A 23,586-nucleotide genomic window follows, 5' to 3' on the forward strand; every position below is an offset into this window, starting at 1 on the left:
TTACTGTTATAAGAACTGCTAAAACTTCTCCAGGTTCTTAGAATCTGGGTACAGCATTATAGAAAGTAACCACTCTATGAAAACATACACCCAAACCCAATGGGTAGCAATTGTGATAGATTAGGAAGACGAAACAGATTCAGAAGTAGCAGAGAATACTGCACATTTTGTTGGAAAATTCTTAATTGTTCAGTGCTTTCTGACAAGTTCCCTAGCCCAATTTATCTCTTAGCTGTTCTCTGCTACCCAGTCCTGTCTTCTGACAATCATCATACAGGGATGATCATCTGCCTTACAATGTAACATGTTTTTCCTAGCACTGCCACATTTTATCTGCCTTAAGAGAATGGCAACTAATGGCTTTCAACGAAGTCACCATGATTTAGAAAGTTTAAAACCACAAATTTTCCATGTGGTAAAACTTCTAGCATTGCACATTCACCAGTCCGTTTAAAAGTTTGGTTTAAAAATGCATTAAAACTTAATATTCAGGAGAGGAAAAGGCACTTAATACTGCAATTTCCAGAAATAATTTGTCTGTCTTCCCCTCCTGTGATATGATACTGCTACACTGTTCATTCATCCATATACATGTCACAGCACATGTGTGGCCCTGTGTTCTCTCAATGATTTTTGCTCCAAGGAGTTTCCAAACAAGCAGTTCACCAGACTGCCTTCCAGATAAAATGGAATTTCCATCCCAGACAAGGCACCTCTGGGGCTCATCTGACGTCATGGAGGAGATGAGCATTCCTCTCTGTACATCAATGACATTAAGACAGCCATCTGCTCCTGTGCTGAGGACGTGGCGGCTATCTGGGCTAAAAGCAGTGTCACATACAATCCCTGAATGGCATGGAATCTGGTGCATTAAGGTGGCCGTTTTGAGGTCCCAAATATTCACTGTGCCTTCTTTGGTGCCGGAAACTAACAGTGTGCTTGCAGGATTTAAACTGATTGTCTCTACACTGACATCATGTTCCAGCTCAGCTAGCAAGTCAAAGTGGTGTCTTTTGGTGCCTGGCATCTCCGCAGGAACACCAGACCACACCTTCACTGCAGAGTCCCATGATGCAGAATATAGCCTGTTGTCATGCCAACAGATCTTACCAACAGCATCATCATGTCCCATTAATGTGTCCTGGCGTCTTCCAAACGCTATGGAATAAAAATAGACATTATTATCCCATGAAGAAGTTATGACAGTGGCATCTCCTGGTAAAAGTAAACAAGACGATAAAGCCATATTTGAAAATGATATGCTTCTTTGTAGCATTTTCGATTCTTTAGAAAACATCTTCAAAGTGGAATCTTGGGATGTTGTGAAGACTGAAGATCCATTGCGAGAGACTGTGATTCCAGTAACTGCTTCTTTGTGGATTTTATAGTGCTCATGTAACTGCAGTTTGGTGATGTTATTCCAGGCCAGTGTTTTGCTTTCTTCGGTCAGGTCTTCAAAAGACTCTTCACCTGGAGAGACTGGGGAATCTGCCATAGAAGCGTTATAACTGGAGGTCTGGGACAAACTTTTAAATTTTGGGGTGATCCTTCGAGGGTGTGGTGTCACAAATAGTTGTTTTGGTGTTTGCCCAAATTCCAAGATTTGCGTAAGCATGGCTACCTTCTCATCAGGATCCTGGATGCTGTTCAAGTCTACACCTCCTTCATAGGTCAGGGGATGAAATACATTATGGGCCCCAACTGCACCACTCCGTTTTTGTTTGTAGCCAAATATTAGATCAATCCACTTGTGAAGGTGTTCAGACACATAATTGCTTTCCAATGCATCTTTGCTCTTCTGGAGAAAGTCCTCGGGACTGGAGGCCCAAGGGGGAAGCTCCACATCGTCAACCATCTGTCCTCCTTGTCTCTTTCCCAAATCCAACTTCAGGCTATTGACTAGAAAGCTTATATCATCACCATAGAATTCTGGAATTAACTCTTTAAAATCCGGTGCACCATCCAGACTGTTTTTCCAAGTTTCTGCAATACTGTTGAACATTCTATCTGCATTATCAAATCTGCCATTCTGTAGGCACAGCATATACTCTGGTGCAATCCTAACAAGATAAAAAAAGTACATAACCCGGGGAAGAGTAGTGACTCTCATGCATGAACTTTGGTTCAGGCATTTCCTGGTAGCGTGTCAGTAGCCTCTCCAGCCATTCCTTATTTAGGGCCCCCACTGGCTTACTAAGATCCCGGAAGTTTCCTGGATTTGACAAATCTAGTTCTGAGCTGGAATAATCATGTATTATCCATGGAAACACAGGGTACTGGGAGAGGTCGTTGCAGCTGCGGTCGGCCAGGTTGTTGAGGTGAAGGAGGTACTGATAGTTGGAAAGGAGTCCACGCTGCCACTGCAGCATGTAGCTCTCAGCAGTGTGCCCCGCCACATGGTGCTCTAGGTATGTGGCAATGTAAAAATAGAGATCATCTCTATCTTGAGGTTCATAGAACTTTAGGTAGATGTCGGAACACAGATCACCTTCTGTGCAAAATACTTCCAAGCCCAGAGGCATGAGGGTATGCCTCCTTTTGTAGATGCGGCGGACATCTTGGAGTGTTATTTGGACCACAGGTTTCGGGTAGCCATTGAGAGGCTGAAAATAGAGGTTTGTGTCCGTGATGCACACGTGTCCAGCATTAGTCACCAGAGGCGTCACCATTTCTGCTTTGCATTCCATGTGCAGCTTTTCAGAAATGTTTTGGAACCTGTTTTTGTCAAATGATGTTCTAGCCAAACGAGACTGCAAAATAGCTGTTATCATGGCGGTTTGGTCACCCAATTTGTCAATGCAGGATGCTCTGTGAAGCTGAAGCAACGTCTCCACAACATCTTCCACTTTCTCGGAAACATCCAATTCAAAAACATACTCCATTTTGCCCGTTTCTATTTTATATGGTGTGACAACATTATGTTCTTTAATGAAATATACCTGACTGAAAATGAGTGAAATACTCCCAGATTTCGCCTTTGTGAAGTGTCTGTTGGCTCCATTTTCTCTATGCTTTCCTGTTTTTATACAGTCTCTCAAAGGAATCTTGATGATGGGCTGGGATATTGCATCTGGTTCAAAAATCGCTGATTTTGAACATATTTTTAAGGAGCCTCTGATTTTTCTTTCATGGTGACTGCCCTTGTGCAAAATGTGATTGGCTCTATGCTGTTCGGAGTAGTACTCCTCCAAGTTAAGCAGCAGCAAGGAAAATCCTCCCCAGCGAACGCCGGGGCTCGCGTGCTGGGCGCGGGCGCCGGGGTAAGGATCCGCGCCCCGACCCCGCGCGGCCTTCTGGGTGAGCTGCCCGCGGCCGCCGGGACTGCACTGTCGGCCGGCTCGGCGTGCTTCCGCTGCTGCCGGGTGGAATCTGGCCTGGGCTGTCATCTGGTTCCTGTCCCGGGCAGGCTCTGGCCCAGCGTGCCACATTTTCTTAATCCAGTCTGTCACTGATGGACATTTGGGTTGATTCCAAGTCTTTGCTATTGTGAATAGTGCCGCAATAAACATACGTGTGCATGTGTCTTTATAGCAGCATGATTTATAATCCTTTGGGTATATACCCAGTAATGGGATGGCTGGGTCAAATGGTATTTCTAGTTCTAGATCCTTGAGGAATTGCCACACTGTCTTCCACAATGGTTCAACTAGTTTACAGTCCCACCAACAGTGTAAGTGTTCCTATTTTTCCACATCCTCTCCAGCACCTGTTGTTTCCTGACTTTTTAATGATCGCCATTCTAATTGGTGTGAGATGGTATCTCATTGTGGTTTTGATTTGCATTTCTCTGATGGCAAATGATGATGAGCATTCTTTCATGTGTCTGTTGGCTATGTGAATGTCTTCTTTTGAGAAGTGTCTGTTCATATCTTTTGTCCACTTTTTATGCTTTTTTTTTCTTGTAAATTTGTTTGAGTTCTTTGTAGGTTCTGGATATTAACCCTTTGTCAGAAGAATAAATTGCAAAAATTTTCTCCCATTCTGTAGGTTGCCTGTTCACTCTGATGTTAGTTTCTTTTGCTGTGCAGAAGCTCTTTAGTTTAATTAGATCCCATTTTTCAATTTTGCTTTTGTTGCCGTTGCTTTTGGTGTTTTAGACATGAATTCCTTGCCCATGCCTATGTCCTGAATGATATTACCTACGTTTTCTTCTAGGGTTTTTATGGTTTCAGGTCTAACATTTAAGTCTCTAATCTATCTCGAATTAATTTTCATATAAGGAGTAAGGAAAGGATCCAGTTTCAGCTTTCTACTTAAGGCTAGCCAGTTTTCCCAGCACCATTTATTACATAGGGAATCCTTTCCCCATTTCTTGTTTTTGTCAGGTTTGTCAAAGATCAGATGGCTGTAGATGTGTGGCATTATTTCTGAGGGCTCTGTTCTCTTCCATTGGTCTATATCTCTGTTTTGGTACCAGTACTATGCTATTTTGTTTACTGTAGCCTTGTAGTATAGTTTGAAGTCAGGTAGCGTGATTCCTCCAGCTTTGTTCTTTTGGCTTAGGATCGTCTTGGCAATGCGGGCTCTTTTTTAGTTCCATATGAACTTTATAACAGTTCTTTCCAATTCTGTGAAGAAAGCTGTTGGTAGCTTAATGGGAATGGCATTGAATCTATCAATTACCTTGGGCAGTATGGCCATTTTCACAATATTGATTCTTCCTATCCATGAGCATGGAATGTTCTTCCATTTGTTTGTGTCCTCTTATTTCACTGAGCAGTGGTTTGTATTTCTCCTTGAAGAGGTCCTTCACATCCCTTGTAAGTTAGATTCCTAGGTATTTTATTCTCTTTGAAGCTATTGTGAATGGGATTTCATTCATGATTTAGCTCTCTGTTTGTCTGTTACTGATTTATAAGAATGCTTGTGATTTTTGCACATTGATTTTGTATCCTGAGACTTTGCTGAAGTTGCTTATCAGCTTAAGGAGATTTTGAGCTGAGATGATGGGGTTTTCTAAATATACAATCATGTCATCTGCAAAGAGGGACAATTTGACTTCTTCTTTTCCTAACTGAATACCCTTGATTTCTTTCTCTTGCCTGATTGCCCTAGCCAGAACTTCCAACACTATGTTGAATAGGAGTGGTGAGAGAGGGCATCCCTGTCTTGTGCCAGTTTTCAAAGGGAATGCTTCCAGTTTTTGCCCATTCAGTATGATATTGGCTGTGGGTTTGTCATAAATAGCTCTTATTATTTTGAGATACGTTCCATCAGTACCAAATTTATTGAGAGTTTTTAGCATGAAGGGCTGTTGAATTTTGTCAAAGGCCTTTTCTGCATCTATTGAGATAATCATGTGGTTTTTGTCTTTGCTTCTGTTTATATGCTGGATTACATTTATTGATTTACATATGTGGAACCAGCCTTACATCCCAGGGATGAAGCCCACTTGATCATGGTGGATAAGCTTTTTGATGTGCTGCTGGATTCAGTTTGCCAGTATTTTATTGAGGATTTTTGCATCAATGTTCATCAGGGATATTGGTCTAAAATTCTCTTTTTTTGTAGTATCTCTGCCAGGCTTTGGTATCAGGATGATGCTGGCCTCATAAAATGAGTAAGGGAGGATTCCCTGTTTTCCTATTGATTGGAATAGTTTCAGAAGGAATGGTACCAGCTCCTCCTTGTACCTCTGGTAGAATTCAGCTGTGAATCCATCTGGTCCTGGACTTTTTTTGGTTGGTAGGCTATTAATTATTGCCTCAATTTCAGAGCCTGCTATTGGTCTATTCAGGGACTCAACTTCTTTCTGGTTTAGTCTTAGGAGAGTGTATATGTCCAGGAATTTATCTATTTCTTCTAGGTTTTCTAGTTTATTTGCGCAGAGGTGTTTATAGTATTCTCTGATGGTAGTTTGTATTTCTGTGGGGTCGGTGGTGATATCCCCTTTATCATTTTTTCTTGTGTCTATTTGATTCTTCTCTCTTTTCTTGTTTATTAGTCTTGCTAGCGGTCTATCAATTTTGTTGATCTTTTCAAAAAACCAACTCCTGGATTCATAGATTTTTGGAGGGTTTTTTGTGACTCTATCTCCTTCAGTTCTGCTCTGATCTTAGTTATTTCTTGCCTTCTGCTAGCTTTTGAATGTGTTTCCTCTTGCTTCTCTAGTTCTTTTAATTGTGATGTTAGGGTGTCAATTTTAGATCTTTCCTGCTTTCTTTTGTGGGCATTTAGTGCTATAAATTTCCCTCTACACACTGCTTTAAATGTGTCCCAGAGATTGTGGTATGTTGTATCTTTGTTCTCATTGGTTTCAAAGAACATCTTTATTTCTGCCTTCATTTCGTTATGTACCCAGTAGTCATTCAGGAGCAGGTTGTTCAGTTTCCATGTAGTTGAGCAGTTTTGATTGAGTTTCTTAGTCCTGAGTTCTAGTTTGATTGCACTGTGGTCTGAGAGACAGTTTGTTATAATTTCTGTTCTTTTACATTTGCTGAGGAATGCTTTACTTCCAACTATGTGGTCAGTTTTGGAATAAGTACGATGTGGTGCTGAGAAGAATGTATACTCTGTTGATTTTGGGTGGAGAGTTCTGTAGATGTCTATTAGGTCTGCTTGGTGCAGAGTGGAGTTCAATTCCTGGATATCCTTGTTAACTTTCTGTCTCATTGATCTGTCTAATGTTGACAGTGGGGTGTTAAAGTCTCCCATTATTATTGTATGGGAGTCTAAGTCTCTTTGTAAGTCTCTAAGGACTTGGTTTATGAATCTGGGTGCTCCTGTATTGGGTGCATATATATTTGGGAAAGTTAGCTCTTCTTGTTGAATTGATCCCTTTACCATTATGTAATGGCCTTCTTTGTCTCTTTTGATCTTTGATGGTTTAAAGTCTGTTGTATCAGAGACTAGGATTGCAACCCCTGCATTTTTTGTTTTTCCATTTGCTTAGTAGATCTTCCTCCATCCCTTTATTTTGAGCCTATGTGTGTCTCTGCATGTGAGATGGGTCTCCCGAATACAGCAAACTGATGGGTCTTGACTGTTTATCCAATTTGCCAGTCTATGTCTTTTAATTGGACCATTTAGTCCATTTACATTTAAGGTTAATATTGTTATGTGTGAACTTGATCCTGTCATTATGATCTTAGCTGGTTATTTTGCTCGTTAGTTGATGCAGTTTCTTCCTAGCCTCGATGGTCTTTACATTTTGGCATGTTTTTGCAATGGCTGGTACCGGTTGTTTTTTTCCATGTTTAGTGCTTCCTTCAGGATCTCTTGTAGAGCAGGCCTGGTGGTGACAAAATCTCTAAGCATTTGCTTGTCTGTAAAGGATTTTATTTCTCCTTCACCTATGAAACTTAGTTTGACTGGATATGAAATTCTGGGTTGAAAATTGTTTTCTTTAAGAATGTTGAATATTGGCCCCCACTGTCTTCTGGCTTGTAGAGTTTCTGCCAAGAGATCTGCTGTTAGTCTGGTGGGCTTCCGTTTGTGGGTAACCCAACTTTTCTCTCTGGCTGCCCTTAACATTTTTTCCTTCATTTCAACTTTGGTGAATCTGACAATTATAAATAAAGAGTGTCTTGGAGTTGCTCTTCTCGAGGAGTACCTTTGTGGCATTCTCTGTGTTTCCTGAATTTGAATGTTGGCCTGCCTTGCTAGGTTGTTGAAGTTCTCCTGGATAATATCCTGCATAGAGTTTTCCATCTTGGTTGCATTCTGCCCGTCACTTTCAGGCACACCGATCAGATGTAGATTTGGTCTTTTCACATAATTCCATATTTCTTGGAGGCTTTGTTCATTTCTTTTTACTCCTTTTTTTCTAAACTTCTCTTCTCGCCTCATTTCATTCATTTGATCTTCAATCACTTATAATCTTTCTTCCAATTGATTGAGTCGGTTACTGAAGCTTGTGCATTTGTCACGTAGTTCTCGTGTCATGGTTTTCATCTTTATCAGTTCGTTTTTGGACTTCTCTGCATTGATTAATGTAGTTATCCATTCTTCCATATTTTTTTCAAGGTTTTTAGTTTCTTTGCGCTGGGTACGTAGTTCCTCCTTTAGCTCTGAGAAGTTTGATCGACTGAAGCCTTCTTTTCTCAGTTCATCAAAGTCATTCTCCGTCCAGCTTTGTTCCATTGCTGGTGATGAGCTGTGTTCCTTTGGAGGGGGAGATGCACTCTGATTTTTTGAATTTCCAGCTTTTCTGCACTGCTTTTTCCCTATCTTTGTGGTTTTACCTGCCTTTGGTCTTTGATGATGGTGACGTACTGATGGGGTTTTGGTCTGAGTGTCCTTTCCATTTGTTAGTTTTCCTTCTAACAATCAGGACCCTCAGCTGCAGGTCTGTTCGTGTTTGCTTGAGGTCCACTCCAGACCCTGTTTGTCTGGATATCAGCAGCGGAGGCTGCAGAAGATCGAATACTGCTGAACAGCAAGTGTTGCTGTCTGATTCTTGCTCTGGAAGCTTCGTCTCAGAGGTGTACCCAGCTGTGTGAGGTGTGAGGTGTCAGTGTGCACCTAGTGGGGGATGTCTCCCAGTTAGGCTACTCAGGGGTCAGGGACCCACTTGAGCAGGCGATCTGTCCGTTCTCAGATCTCATCCTCCGTGCTGGGAGAACCACTGCTCTCTTCAAAGCTATCAGACAGGGACATTTAAATCTGCAGAAGTTTCTGCTGCTTTTTGTTTAGCTATGCCCTGTCCCCAGAGGAGGAGTCTACAGAGGCAGGAAGGCCTCCTTGAGCTGCAGTGGGCTCCAGCCAGTTCGAGCTTCTTGGTGGCTTTGTTTACCTACTTAAGCCTCAGCAATGGCGGGCACCCCTCCCCCAGCCTGGCTGCCACCTTGCAGTTAGATCTCAGACTGCTGTGCTAGCAATGAGGGAGGCTCTGTGGACATGGGATCCTCCAGGCCAAGTGTGGGATATAATATCCTGGTGTGCCGTTTGCTGAGACCCTTGGTAAAGCACAGTATTAGGGTGGGAGTTACCCAATTTTCCAGGTGTTGTGTGTCTCAGTTTCCTTTGGCTAGGAAAAGGAATTCCCTTCCCCCTTGCACTTCCCAGGTGAGGCGATGCCTCGCCCTGCTTCAGCTCTCACTGGTTGGGCTACACCCGCGGACCAGCACCAACTGTCCGACATGCCCCAGTGAGATGAACTCGGTACCTCAGTTGAAAATGCAGAAATCACCTGTCTTCTGTGACACTCACGCTGGGAGCTGGACGCTGGGGCTGTTCCTATTCGGCCATCTTGGGTGCCCCCTGAGTTTTAGATTCTTATAGTGAAAGGAAATTTTATCCTTTTGTCTTCAAGGTCTGCAGTCTATAGATTACCTTGAATTCATTATCAGTATTGAAATTTCATTTAATATGTTAAAAAATGCTTCCTCCCCAAAATATAGTCAGTTTTTTGTTATCTGTTTGAGGCAGTACTGCATATGAATTTTCAAGCTCTCATTAGCAGTAGGAAGCTTTCAGATTTACCTGTTTGGGCAAAAGAAAGCTTGAGAATTTCTAGAATTTACACTCAGTTTTAGGAAGATAACTTTTACAGTACAATTTGAAATTTTCTTTCCATGTTAGGGAAGTATTTAGGCAAGAAGATACCACAAGGAAGGAAGGTAGCAATTTGGTTTGCCTTTTACATTAATTTTAGAATGGTTCATTTTCCTCTAATTTGAATTGGATTGCAGACAAGAGTGAACAGGATGAAAGAGTGAATAGCACAGTTTTCATATCCTTTTGAATTGGGTATTCATGGTAGACTTTGCATTTTACTTAAAATATGAGTTCTTAAATTGTCAGATTTTCACATTTGTTTAAACAGATTTATCAAGCATTTAATATGACAGGAACTATGCTGAACACCCTCCTACTCTGATCTTAAGTCATTATGTGAGGACAATTATCCTTTTAGAAGGGAGGAAATTGATATTTAATAGAGAAATAAGCCTAAGAAAGGGCTGGTTAGTGACATGTAAGGCATTTGAGCCTATATCTCAATTCTGCAAGTTCCTTAACTTTTACACATCCAAATTTTTTTTTAATTATAACTTTAATTCCAGTTCACTGTAGAACATTTGAAGAATACAGAATATAAAAGGAGAAAATGAAAATAGCTATAATCTCACCCCCTGGAAATAGTATTTTTAGATATTTTCTTCTAGTCTTTTTGACATATTTTACATAACTGGGAACAGTTATGTTCTTTCTTCCAGAAAGTAGGAAGCTTTCAGATTTACCTGTTTGAGCAAAAGAAAGCTTGAGAATTTCTCTCTAGAATTTACACTCAGTTTCCACTCTAAAATTTACACTCTCTAGAATTTACACTCAAAAAGAATAAGACTGTGTGTATACCATCTTATTCTTTTTGTATTCCGTTGTATAAGCATTACCCCCATGTTTTAAAAATAACTGTATTATTTTAACTAGCTGCATAGTATTCCAGCATGTAGATATACAACTATTTATTTAAATATTCCCTTATTTTTGAACATTTCAGTTGTTGTAATATGTCTAACTTTTTGATTTAAAGTTTCTATGTATCATAAAAAACTTAAATAAATTTACAAGCATAACAGAAACCAAGAAAAATGTTTGCCTCATACATAAGTGCTACCTTTTATGAGAATTTTAAATTACATGAGAAATTTCAATTTCATGTGACGATAGCAGGGTACTAAGCTGTACACATTTTTTATCCCTATGATATTAATTATACACATGCTCAAATGCACAGGCAAAAAGACTGGAAGGAATTACATAAAAGTCTTAAGAGTTGCCCTCGTCTCTCACCTAGATTGTTAAAATAGCTTCCTAACTGACCCTTTAATTCCACTTCTGCTTCCTTCCAGTCCATTCTTCACACAGCAGCCAGACCAATCCTTGAACTACAAAAATCATTTTAAGTCATTTCTCTGCACAGACCTTCCAGTGACTTTGTCACAGTGAAATCCATAGTCCTTGCCATTGCCTACAAAGTCTTACATATCTATGCCTCCCACTCCCCAACTTTTATTTTCTCTCTGATTTTAATCCTCTGCCTCTGATCCCATGTTTCATTTCTCTAGCCACACTGGCTCCTTGGCTGTTCCTTTAAAGTGTCAAGCATGTTCTTTTCTTTTCCTGTTGCTATTCCTTCTGGAATGCTCTTTCTCAAGATACCTGCAGTATTTGTTGACTCACTTGAAGTTTTTGCTTGAATATCATCTTATCAGAAAAATCTATAAATGCTATAATATTTATCATTCTGTTAAAAAAAGCATCATTCTATACTATATACTCTACATTATTTTTATTTTTAGCACTGGTGCTAGTGTACTTTTAATGGTTTGTCTCTACTCACTAAAAACTAAACTTCATGACGAGAACTTTTTTTAGTTATTGTTGAATTCCCAGAAACCTCAACAGAGCAGGGTATGTAGTAGGCACTCAATAATTAATTGTTGAACAATAATGATTTTCTCTGAGTAGTAGAATTGTAGATAGTTTTCATTTAAAATTTTCATTATATTGAACAAATATTATATATATAAAACCTAAAACTTTAATACATCACAATTATTCTCTGGGAATTTACCCATTACTTCTGGGTTATCCAATTTATTGGCATACAATTGTTCATAGTATTATCTTAGGATCCTTTGTATTTCTGTGGTATCAAATGTAATTTCTCCTCTTTAGTTTCTGATTTTATTTGAGTTTTTCTTTTTTCTGAGTGTAGCTAAAGGTTTGTCAATTTTGCTTATTTTGTCAAAAAAAAAACTCTTCTTAGTTTTGATTATCTTTTCCATTGTCTTTCTAGCCTCCATTTCATTTACTTCTGCTCTAATCTTTATCATTTCCTTCCTCCTACTAACTTTAGCCTTAGTTTGTTTTTCCTCTTCTAGTACCTTAAGGTGTAAAGTTAGGTTATTTGAGATTTTTCTGTTTTCTTCATGTAGACGTTTATTACTATATACTTTTTTTTTTTTTTTTTTTTGACAGAGTTTCACTCTGTCGCTCAGGCTGGAGTGCAGTGCAGTGGCATGATCTTGGCTAACTGCAATCTCTGCCTCCCAGATTCAAGTGATTCTCTTGCCTCAGCCTCCCAGGTAGCTAGGATTACAGATGTGTGCCACCACACCTGGCTAATTCTTTTTGTATTTTTAGTAGAGATGGGGTTTTATCACTTTGGCCAGGCTGATCTTGAACTCCTGGCCTCAAGTGATCTGCCCACCTTGGCCTCCCAAAGTGCTGGGATAACAGGCATGAGCCACTGTGCTCAGCCCTATATACTTACTTCTTAAGACTACTTTTGCTGCATTGAATAAGTTTTGACATGTGTTTTCATTTTGATTTATCTTAAGATACTTTCTGATTTCCTTTTGATTTCTTTGACTCATTGGTTGTTCAGGAGCATGTCCACATATTTGGGATTTTAAAAATATTTGTCCTGTTATTGATTTCTAGTTTCATACCATTGTGGTTGGTAAATATATTTGATATGATTTTCAGTCTCCTTCAATTTGATAAAACTTGTGTTGTGGTCTAACATATGCTCTGTCCTAAAGAAGATTCCTTGTGTACTTTGGAATAATGTGGATTGTGTTACTATTAGATGGAATGTTCTATGTATGTCCCTTAGGTCCACTTGGTCTACAGTATAGTCCAAGTCCAGTGTTTCCTTATTCATTTTCTGTCTGGATGACCTATCTATTCTTACAAGTGGGGTATTGAAGTCTCTCACCATTACTGTATTGCTGTCTATCTCGCCCTTTAGATCTATTAATAGTTGCTTTATATATTTATGTGCTCCAATGTTGGGTGCATATATATTTACAGTTGTTATAGTCTCTTGATGAATTGACCCCTTTTTCATTATATTAATTATCTTGTTTCTTTTTACAATTTTTTAATTTCAAGTCTATTTTGTCTGATAGTAGAATAGTCACACTACTTTCTTTTGGTTACCATTTGCATGTAATATATATATTTTTTAATCCCTTTTCTTTCAGTCTGTGTGTTCTCAAAGCTAGAGCAAGTTTCTTGTAGGCAGCTTATTGTTGGGTCTTGTTTTAATAAAAAATTCAGTCACTATCTTTTGATTGGATAATCTAATTTATTTATATTCAAGGTAATTATTGATAAAGACTTATTGTTTATCATAATTGTTTTCTGGCTGTTTTGTAGATGCTTTGTTTCTTTCTGTAGCTCTTGCTGTCTTCCTTTGTGATTTGTTCATTTTCTGCAGAGGTTTGCTTTGATTTGTTTTTTCTTTATCCTTTTGGTATCTATTGTAGGTTTTTGCTTTGTGGTTACAATGAGGCTTACATGAAACATGTTATATTTATGATAGTCTATTTTAAGCTGATAACTTTCATTGCATACAAAAACACTATGCTTTTACTTCTTCACCTCTACATTTAATGTTTTTGATGTCATAGTTTATACCTTTTTATATGATAAATCCATTAACAAGTTATTGTAATTATAGTTACTTTCAATATTTTTGTCTTTTAAGATTTCTTAATTTTATTAGGCAAAGAAGTCAACACTGATATGGTAAGCTGTAGTAGTTATTGTAAAAAACATTTGAATAGTTATTAATGGTCATTTGTATGTTTCTTGTATGTATCAACATATAAGAAATGATGAATACTAGTTTCAGTAGTGATAATTATGTGTCAAGGTGTTTTTTTTTCAAGTATAAAACTGATTTCTGTAACACAGGTCACATGTCTGTAATAAAGAAATATACTTTCCTTTAATTTGTGCTTTGATAGGCTTCCTATGTATAAGGTCTTGTGTTATTGGATATATTCTGAATTTAGCTTAATTTCATTTAGTAATTTATCATTTGAAATTGATGGGGCAGACATTTACCTTTGTATTATGAAATTACTAAATATACAACTAAATTGTATACTAAATATACAACTACAAGTGAAAGAGTTATTTAAATTACTTTAGAACAAACATTAAAAGCCATATTTGCATAAAAGTCATGATAATTTATAACACCTACTTTTTATAAAGGAAATCCTGTAGAACAGGATGTGTGATTTTAGCAACTAGTTTGATAGGCATTAAGGAAAACGGTCGCAGCCTTATATCAGCATTGGGTACAGTGTATTACTTTATTGTAGTTTGTTGTTTTGGCTTCACAGTATCACAAAAGTCTTGATTCACAGATAGCAGTATTGTTGCCCTTACCCAAATACTTTCCTGAGAGTGCATATGGTCAGGCCAAATTACTATAAACCAACAGCTTCATGCAAAACTATACTGTCCTAATCATTTGTAGTATCATAAGAATTTGGAATGTGTTGAAAGATAGAAAAAAATATATTTTAAGATATATTCTCTTTTTCTCTTCTTTCTTTCTCTCTCTCTCCCCACCACCATCTCTAATTGTAAGAGACAAAGCATAACCATATTTTTTTGCTGATAATCAGTATTTAAAACTGGAATCAAATTAAATTGCTAATATGGTGCAATAAGTCACTTATTTAAATTCTCAATGAACACAATGACACAACTCTTAGGATATAAAACAAGGTGATATGTAGCATATGTAAACTTTTACAAGGGTATTTATAAGGACTATTTTGTAACTTATTACTTGTACTAGAGATTGGCTGTTATTTGACATAAGCCAAACCTCAGTAACTATTTTCTTTGTAAGTACTGTTCACATGTAAAGGAGAGGCGTAGTTTATTCCATGGATTTAAGTTAAGCTTTTAACATACTTCTCTAAAGGAAATTCCCTATGTGTTATTTCTCTCTATGGATTTACGTATTGATAAAAAGTTTATTTGACTTGTTGGAAACTAGAAAATGTACATGAGGAAGAATTTTACTCCATCTGAGGAAATGTTGCATATTAGAAGGTGGAAGGAAAGGAGACTACTTAGGCTTATTACTTAGTGTCTTCAAATTTTACCATATGTATAGCCACATCTTGGTTGTAAGAATTGCAAGCAACACTTTGAGATTTTTGAAGTTTTATGGGACACAAAAAGCTGAGATGTGTTACTCTTCATACCACTTTATTAGGACCCATTTGAACATATGGTTATAATTATGTATTTGTTACTAATTTTGGAGGATGTATGTCAGTTTTTGAAATTGAAGTACAGGTACATGCATTAAGATTACTGAATTTTGAAGGGGATTTCTAGATTTTACTGATCTCTTACTTTCCTAAAATTTTTCAAGCCACAGCTGTAATTTATTATTTGATTATTAAGTGGTTTGTAGTAGCTATTCAAGTACTATGTAATGTCAAACACTATGCCAGTATTTATCTCATGATTCTAATCATATTTATGTGTGGTAGAAAAATAGTCAAATGTTTAATATAGAAATTTGACCAAATTTATAGTTTACTCTAGAAATTTGACTAAATTTATTTTATACAATATGAATTAGAAAAATTCAGGAAAGGAAAGTTTTTGGTTATTAGAAACACCTATCCTGTAGTTTCTTTAAAGGCTGATTTTTTTTTTAAAAGCATTAAGCTTTTAAAATGAATTGTCTTTAATGACAATTCATTTTATCCCTTGGTTACCATTTTGCCTTATTTTGTCTGACTTATTTAGATTGATTAATTGCTTTAGCAAACATTGTTTAAAAATTTTAGTTTTCTAATATTTCTTAGAAAGCTCTCTTTGTTATTTTCTACTCCTAGTTTTTTTTTTTTCTATAGTTACCTCAATTATTTCTTTTAATAATACAAACTGGTTGATTTACCCTTCCTTATGAACATAAGAATAGAAAATAAATATATAATTACTGGAATATATATGTATATCCAGTTATAGCAACAATTGAACAATTTAATATAATTTTGCATGTTAAGGGAGCTTAGCGTGTATATTGTGCTTTTTGTAAGTTGGTATACCACAGCATGTACATAATTACATATAATAAACTTTATTATTTGTTTTTTCAGTTGTTTTTGTTTGTTTTTCATAGAACCAATTCAGTTTTTTCTTGATAAAGAAACAATCTAACTTTGCTGTTATAATTAAATATGATAAATATTAAGATAGTTCGGATATGGCTGGGTGCAATGGCTCACACCTATAATCCCAGCACCTTGGGAGGCCAAGGTGGGTGGATCACTTGAGGCCAGGAGTTCAAGACCAGCCTGGCCAACATGGTGAAACCCTTTCTCTACTAAAAATACAAAAATTAGCTGGGCATAGTGGCTCACACCTATAATCCCAGCTACACGGGTGGCTGAGGCTGGAGAATTGCTTGAACCTGAGAGGCAGAGGCTACAGGGAGCCAAGATCACAACACTGCACTCCAGCCCGGGCAACAGAGTGAAACTCTTGTCTCAACAACAACAACAACAACAACAACAACAACAACAAAAAGATAGTTTGGACAAATGACCACATATAGTAATTTATGAAGACCAAGGACTTCATGAAGTTTATGTAAGCAACTCATAAATTGATCTATCATGTGATTTATTATTGTCTCTATACTTTTGATTAACTTATGAATCAGTCACATAGTTCATGGTAACATGTCATGGTTAACATGTCAACATTTTACTGCATGTTAGGCAGAATTAAGCTTTATTAAATTTTGCGGTAAAATTAGTGTTTTTCGTCATTCTTTTGACGTGAAAAGTGACTTCCTGTGTTTCCTTTCAAAACCTAAGCAGCAAACTAAGAATTTTCATTTGTCATAGTAGATTTCCAAAAGGACCAGAAAAACTGTTGTAACATAATTGCTTGGCTGAGGACACTGTAATGCAAAGCTGCATTTTATTTTAATTTAAAATCATCTGTACCTGAGCTAAAGAGAAAAACGATCTACTGGGAGAAGATCTGATGCTTTGTTCATCTTGAATAAGCAAATATATATATTATAGTTTACATGTTTTTCCTCATGTATACATTAAAACATATAGTCTCAAGAACGCTTTACATGTACATGTTAATGAACTTCTTTTTCTAAACCTAATTTGACAAATGTCTTTAAGAAAAGAAAGCCACTAGAACACTTTTGACTCCTTTGATATTCTCCCTTAACTTTTCCTTTCCAAGTTCTGTAACGAAAAATATATATAATGGCCAAATTAAAATATTTCCCACTGTTCTTTCTCTTCAATTCTTTAATGTTTTCATCAATATTGGTTTTGTAATTATTTTTGACTGTCGCTTCCATAATTTACAGATTAAAAATTATCCAGATTTATTAAATTACTAGAATAGTCAGTTCTTTTGCCCAAAACACTTTAATATATTATATTTTCTTTTATATACAAATCCCTCCTAAAACTATATGCTAAACATTTATTGTATTTACCAATTTTGATTACTTTGTCATGCTGTAGGGAAGTGATTACTGATAATTTATTATTAAAATATTGGCTTTCCTCACGGTTCTCTTGGATTAAATACATACGGCTATAGGTTAGCTGGAGCACTGATGAAAATAAATTGTAAGCTCAAACTTCATTATCATTCGTAGTTTAAACATAGTGAATTTGATACAGTGTTACCTCATAATTCTGATGCTCTTTGCAGTAAATTTGATATAGAACAGTTGCTAAAGAAACCCTGTTCAAATGTGTGACCATTTTTATGGAAAACATCTGGGGTAATTATAATTAGTTCAGGATGTGTACTGTTTAAAAATAATCTTGAATTCATGGAGAATGAAGCATATCTTTTCCTTAATGACTAGAATAATCCAAATTAATGTGAAAAAAAACCCTTTAAGTTATTGGTAGCTGTGCTTAGACTATGCTTTAGAATATTCCATACGGAAATGAGGAGTAACTTTTATGTAAAATGCCAAATTGGCACTTTACACCTGTTAGTGTGTTTCGTTTAGAACAGCTGTGTCTTTTATTATCAGTAAACAGATGCAGAAAGTAATGGAATGTTTTAAAGCAATATGTTAATCCTGTCTTCCACTACTGAACTGTCTCACAATATAGTGATTAAATATTGACCGTGCAGCTGTTACTTACAATTATAGAATTTCTTAGTTAATTTCTCCTTCCCAAGCCCAAATGCTTTAATATTTAGAGATCTAGTTTCTAATCTTAAAGTGTTTCATAATGTAGTTTGTTTATTACAAATTGATTTCTGAAGACAAGTTATTTGAATGCTACAGAGACAAATTCATGTTCTTAAAATTATTATTAAATGTTTCTATGAATTGATGAATGTTCTTGGTAGGATAAACAATTTAAAAATTGTATTTGTTTATTTTTCTTGACTTGTTCATGAATATGTAGATGATTATTGAATATAACAATTTTGTTTAAAACTGCCAGCAGTAAGCTAAATAGGAAATTACGGCTCTTTCATCAGACATTTATGAACCAGAGTGTATAATACTTTCTTAGAATGATGAGTATGCAAGTTATTTCAATTATAATAGCCCTTTTGCACTTTAATTATGTTTTAATTCTTATATTTACCTTGTCAGTGAAGATATTTAAAATGTTGCTTCATTAATTATATTTATTCTTAAGCTTGAGAAACAGTTCTATTAGCTAAGATTGTTATTAATATCTAACATGTATTATACTCCTAGTATATGAAAGGTATTGTGTGAAGCACTTTATTATAATATTCTTGCCCCATTTTATAGATGAGAAAATTGAGGCTTAGAGACATGAAGTAGATTGGCCAAAGTCTTACAGCTAGGAAGTAGTAGAGCCTGGGTTTATACCCAGGTATTTTCACTCTCAAGCATCTTGTTCTTAACAACTTTATATTTTGCCTGCCATTAGCATCTAATATCAACATTATACTGAGGGGAAATTATGTGCGAAGCAAATTTTGACTGTTCTTTTTTGAAGCCATATTGTTCACCGCAATGTGATTATTAAATCGTTTAGTCAACTTGCCTAAAAAGAAAACATAATTAAAACATGCATGGAAAGAGAGAGAGCTTCACTTCTTGGTATCTTCTCACACAATGTCTGTGTTGGTAGTTCACAGTCTACACTAGAACTGTTTTTTAACTCCCTTTATGATTTTACTCTCATTGTACTACTTCCTGAGACAACTCCAGCAATTTATTTGTTCCTCTTCCTAAAAATAGCCTTTGCTTCTCTGCTTCAAGATTTTTAAAAGAGCAGCATGATGTAGTTTTTACCTATCTTACATTATTTATGCATTAACCAGGCAATATCAGTTATTATGAAAACTTTTATTAAATGGCATTCCTCTATCAGGATAGTCATTACTACTTCAATATTCTTTGTTTGTTATATCATTTGTCATAGGATGTAACCCCATTTTATATATGAAAAAACTGGGACTAGAGATACTAAGTAAATTGGCCAGGATCCCAGCTAGCAAATGGTGTTTGTGTCAATTTGATTTTTTTTCTCAAAATAAAAAAATTTGAAATTTAAAGTATACAACTAATCATTTTGTAGAGGGTTTTAAGACTTCAAATTTCGCCAGATGGTTACTTAAATATAGTTTCCCTTGACACTGATGAGGATGCTTATAAGATTAACTAGGATCAGCAATGTCATGAGGTATTCCCGGGGGTAATTTAATATATATTAGAAATCCATTATAAGGTAATTCTTAAGGGGCACAATGTTCTTGGTTGCAAGCTGTCTAAAATATAAGAATAGATGTATCTTTGCATGCAATAAGATGAAATGTCATGTTTATAACAGATTTTTAAATGAAAAATTTATTTTTGCTCAGTATAATTAGCTATTCTGTACTTATTCAGCATTATTGTTTATTTAAATTTTTATTAGTGTCTCCATCAAAATCAGTTACCCAACACATAGAATATAAGATAAACAATTAAGCTATCACTTTATAGTGTGTAGCATAGAGCTTTCCCAGGCAGATATAATTATTTGGCTTTTGTTTTTGCTTTACATTTTTGAAGTATTTTAAAAAAATAAAACTTTTTACTTTGGTATATTTGTAGATTTACATGCAACCATAAGTAATACGGAGAGATCTCATGTACTTTTCACCCAGTTCTCCTCAATGATAACATATTGCAAAACTATAGTTCAATATCATAGCCAGGACATTAATGTTAATATACTAAAGACACAGAACATTTTCATTGATCCATCATATGTTATACTTCTATAATTTTGTATAATTTTTTTTTGGAGATGGAGCTGTCGCCCAAGCTGGAGTGCAATGGCAGGATCTCAGCTCACTGCAACCTCCATCCCCCAGGTTCAAGCAATTCTCATGCCTCAGCCTCCTGAGTAGCTCAGATTACAGCCATGCAGCACCATGCCCAGCTAATTTCCATATTTTTAGTAGAGATGGGATTTCACTATGTTGGCCAGGCTGGTCTGGAGCGCCTGGCCTCAAATGATCTGCCTGCCTTGGCCTCCCAAAGTGCTGGGATTACAGGTGTGAGCCACTGCACCCAGCCTATACTTACATAATTTTCATATACCTGTACTACATTTCTATAATTTTGTCATTTCAAGAATGTTATATAAGATGGAATCATACAGAATGTAAACTTTTATGACTGGCTTCTTTTAAACTCATTTTAATTCTCTGAATTGTCATCCAAGTTTTTAAATGTATCAGTAGTTCATTCTTTTTTACTCCTGGGTAGTATTCCTTGGTATGGATATACCACAGTTTGTTTAGTCATTTATCCATTGAAGGACATCTGAGTTATTTCCAAAACAGAGTAAAATCTGGTTTCATTCACAGTATAATTTAGAGTTTTCCATTTTATTCTTAAGTTCATGATTGATTTTTTTTCGTATGAGCTTTTAATTTTTTTATTGGAACAGGATTTGGGGGTGGGGGATACTAAATGTGGCAGGGTTCAACAAATTTACATTTTATCAAAATAAGATTCTTAAAGAATATAATGATAACATATACTTTAACTCTTATAGCACAAACCCTCATATTAATTGATGGTCACAGAAAAATACTGTAATGCTTTAAACAAAAGTTTTAAAATACATCAATGGTGCAAGTTTCAAACAAAATGCAGTGACCAAAATATTTAACTGTTCTTTCATCAAAATTTTACAAACACAATCTTCGCTGTCTCAGCAAATCAGTTTTAGTTTCTTCATGGTCCTCCATCTGTTTTTTAACGTGACACTTGTCCGGTTGTTGAATTTGTAATGCAATAGTATTTTAGATCAGTTTCCCTCTCCATATTTCCTCATGCCGGATCTCAAATTCTTGTCTTCTTCTCAAAACCCTGCCTGTTTTTTTCTAGCTCGATGTTTTCCAGGAATTACTGGTTGACACTTTGAAACAGGTATTCTGCTTTCAGTGGCTCTTCTGCTTTCTTTTTTCTTTTTTGCACTTTGAAGAGTTCCTACTCTTCTTTCTTTCTTACTAAGGTCTTGTTGCTGGGTTCCATATTTCAACTTAGATAAGAAAAGATTCTTGTGAGACCTTTTTCTTGTATCCAAATTAGCTTAAGTTTCCATTTCAACATCATTATCATTAGGTTTATCTTGAGAAGTTATCGTTCTCGTTCTTTTACTTTCTACTACTTTTGCTGCTGCCTTCATTAGAAAGGTTGATGAATCTACTCTGCCAATTTGTGTTTTTTAATTGATGGAGTAAGACCACCTACATTTAATGTAATTATGGGCTTTAGACTGTCATTTTAGTTTTTTTTCTGTTTCTGCTGTTTTTTATTTATGTGTTTTATTTTTTCTGCTTTCCTATGGGTCACGTCAAAATTTTTTAGAATTCCATTTTGACTTATCTTTAGTGTTTTTAAATATCTCTTGGTATAGTTTTTTAGAGGTTGCTCTATGTATTACATTATATATACATAACATCATTGTCTACTAGTGTTGTCATTTTACAAGTTTTAGTAAAGTGTAGAAACCTTACCTCCCTTTATGTTTTTTGAAACCCTCTCCTATTTACAATTGTCTTAAGTATTTGCTCTACATATGCTTAGAGCCCCAGGAGACAATATTATATAGGCAATAGACAATATTATAATTGTTGTTTCATCCATTAAACATAACTTACAAAACTCAAGAGGAGAGATAAAATATATAGTATTTATATTTTTTACTTATCATATTTCTTTCTTCCTGATATTCCAAGGTTTCTTCTTTAATTGTTCTTTCTGGTTAAAGAACTTTAGCTATTCTCATACAGTGGGCCTCCTAGTACCACATTCTCTCTTCCTTCATCTGAGAATGGCTTGATACCTGTCATTCCTGAAAGGTATGATTCTCAACATCCAGTAAAAACACCTTAGACTCAATTATATTGAGTAGATATCACTTTACACTCGTATGAGTATAATTTTTAAAAATGAGAAGATTAGTGTCAGTGAGAATGTGGAGAAATTGTAACACTCATACATTACTGGTGGGGATGTGAAATGGTACAGCTGTTATAGGAAATACGGTTTTGAGTTAACTCAAAGAGTTAAACGTAATTCCCATATAACCCAACAATTAAACTCTCTAGTATATACCCCAAAGAATTGAAAATGGCATTCAAATGTATACTTGTACACAAATGTTCATAGCAGCACTATTCACAATAGCCAAAAAGTGGAAACCTAAATTTCTATCAATAGATGTGTTGTCCACAAATGTGGTATATCTATAAAATGGAATATTATTCAGCCATACAAAAGAATGAAGTACTGACACATAGTATAGTGTGGATAAACCTGAAAAATATTATGTTAAGTGAAATAACCCAGATATAAATATCACAAATGGTATGATTCCATTTACCATAGTCCCCCCTTATCTACAGTTTTACTTTGTGTGGTGTTAGTTACCTCTAGTTAACCATGGTCCAAAAATATTAAATAGAAAATTCTAGAAATAATTCATAAGTTTTAAATTTTGGCACATTCTGAATAGTGTGATGAAATCTTGAGCCATCCCACTTTGTCCCTCCTGGGATGTGAATCATCCCTTTTCCTAGTGTATCCATACTTTATATGCTACTTACCCATTAGTCACTTATTAGCCCTCTTAGTTATCAGATTGAAAAGACTATATGTAGGGTTTGGTACCATCTGCAGTTTTAGGCATCCACTGAGGGTCCTGGGACATATCCTCTGTGGACAGGGGGGACTACTGTATATGAAACTTCCAAAATAGGCAAGCCCGTAAAGACAGAAAGCAGACCAGTAGTTGCCAGTGGCTGGGGGAAGAGACAGATGTAGAATGACTGCTTAATGGGTGTAGGGTTTCCTTTTGAGCATTAAAAATGTTTTGGAAGTAAAAGTGATAGTGGCACAACAGTATAGTGAATGTACCAAATATTAATGAATTGTATACTTTTAAATAGTTAGTGGTTAATTTTATGTTAATTTTTACATCCTTTTTTTTTCTTAAAAAAAAAAAAAAAAACAGGATACATGTGCAGAACGTGCAGGTTTGTTACATAGGTATAGGAGTCCCATGGTGGTTTACTGCACCTATTGACTCATTCCCTAAGTTCCCTCCCCTCACTCCCACCCCCCAACAGGCCCTGGTGTGTGATGTTCTCTTCTCTGTGTCCATGTGTTCTCAATGTTCAGCTACCACTTATGAGTAAGAATAGGGGGTATTTGGTTTTCTGTTCCTGTGTTAGTTTGCTGAGGATGATGGCTTCCAGCTTCATCCATGTCCCTGCAAAGGACATGATCTCATTCCTTTTTATGGCTGCAACATCACTTTT

The 23,586-nt window shown here is 36.0% G+C and overlaps 2 pseudogenes; both read right to left on the reverse strand.

Annotated features, from left to right (window-relative positions):
- Positions 1–507: 507 nt before the first annotated feature.
- Positions 508–3,443, reverse strand: LOC102139997 (protein FAN pseudogene; annotated as a pseudogene).
- A 17,418-nt stretch (positions 3,444–20,861) lies between these two features.
- LOC102117027 (telomeric repeat-binding factor 1 pseudogene) lies at positions 20,862–22,116 on the reverse strand (annotated as a pseudogene).
- Positions 22,117–23,586: the final 1,470 nt, after the last annotated feature.

The sequence above is a fragment of the Macaca fascicularis genome, chromosome 12, assembly GCF_037993035.2.
Source record: "Macaca fascicularis isolate 582-1 chromosome 12, T2T-MFA8v1.1".
NCBI lineage: Eukaryota > Metazoa > Chordata > Mammalia > Primates > Cercopithecidae > Macaca > Macaca fascicularis.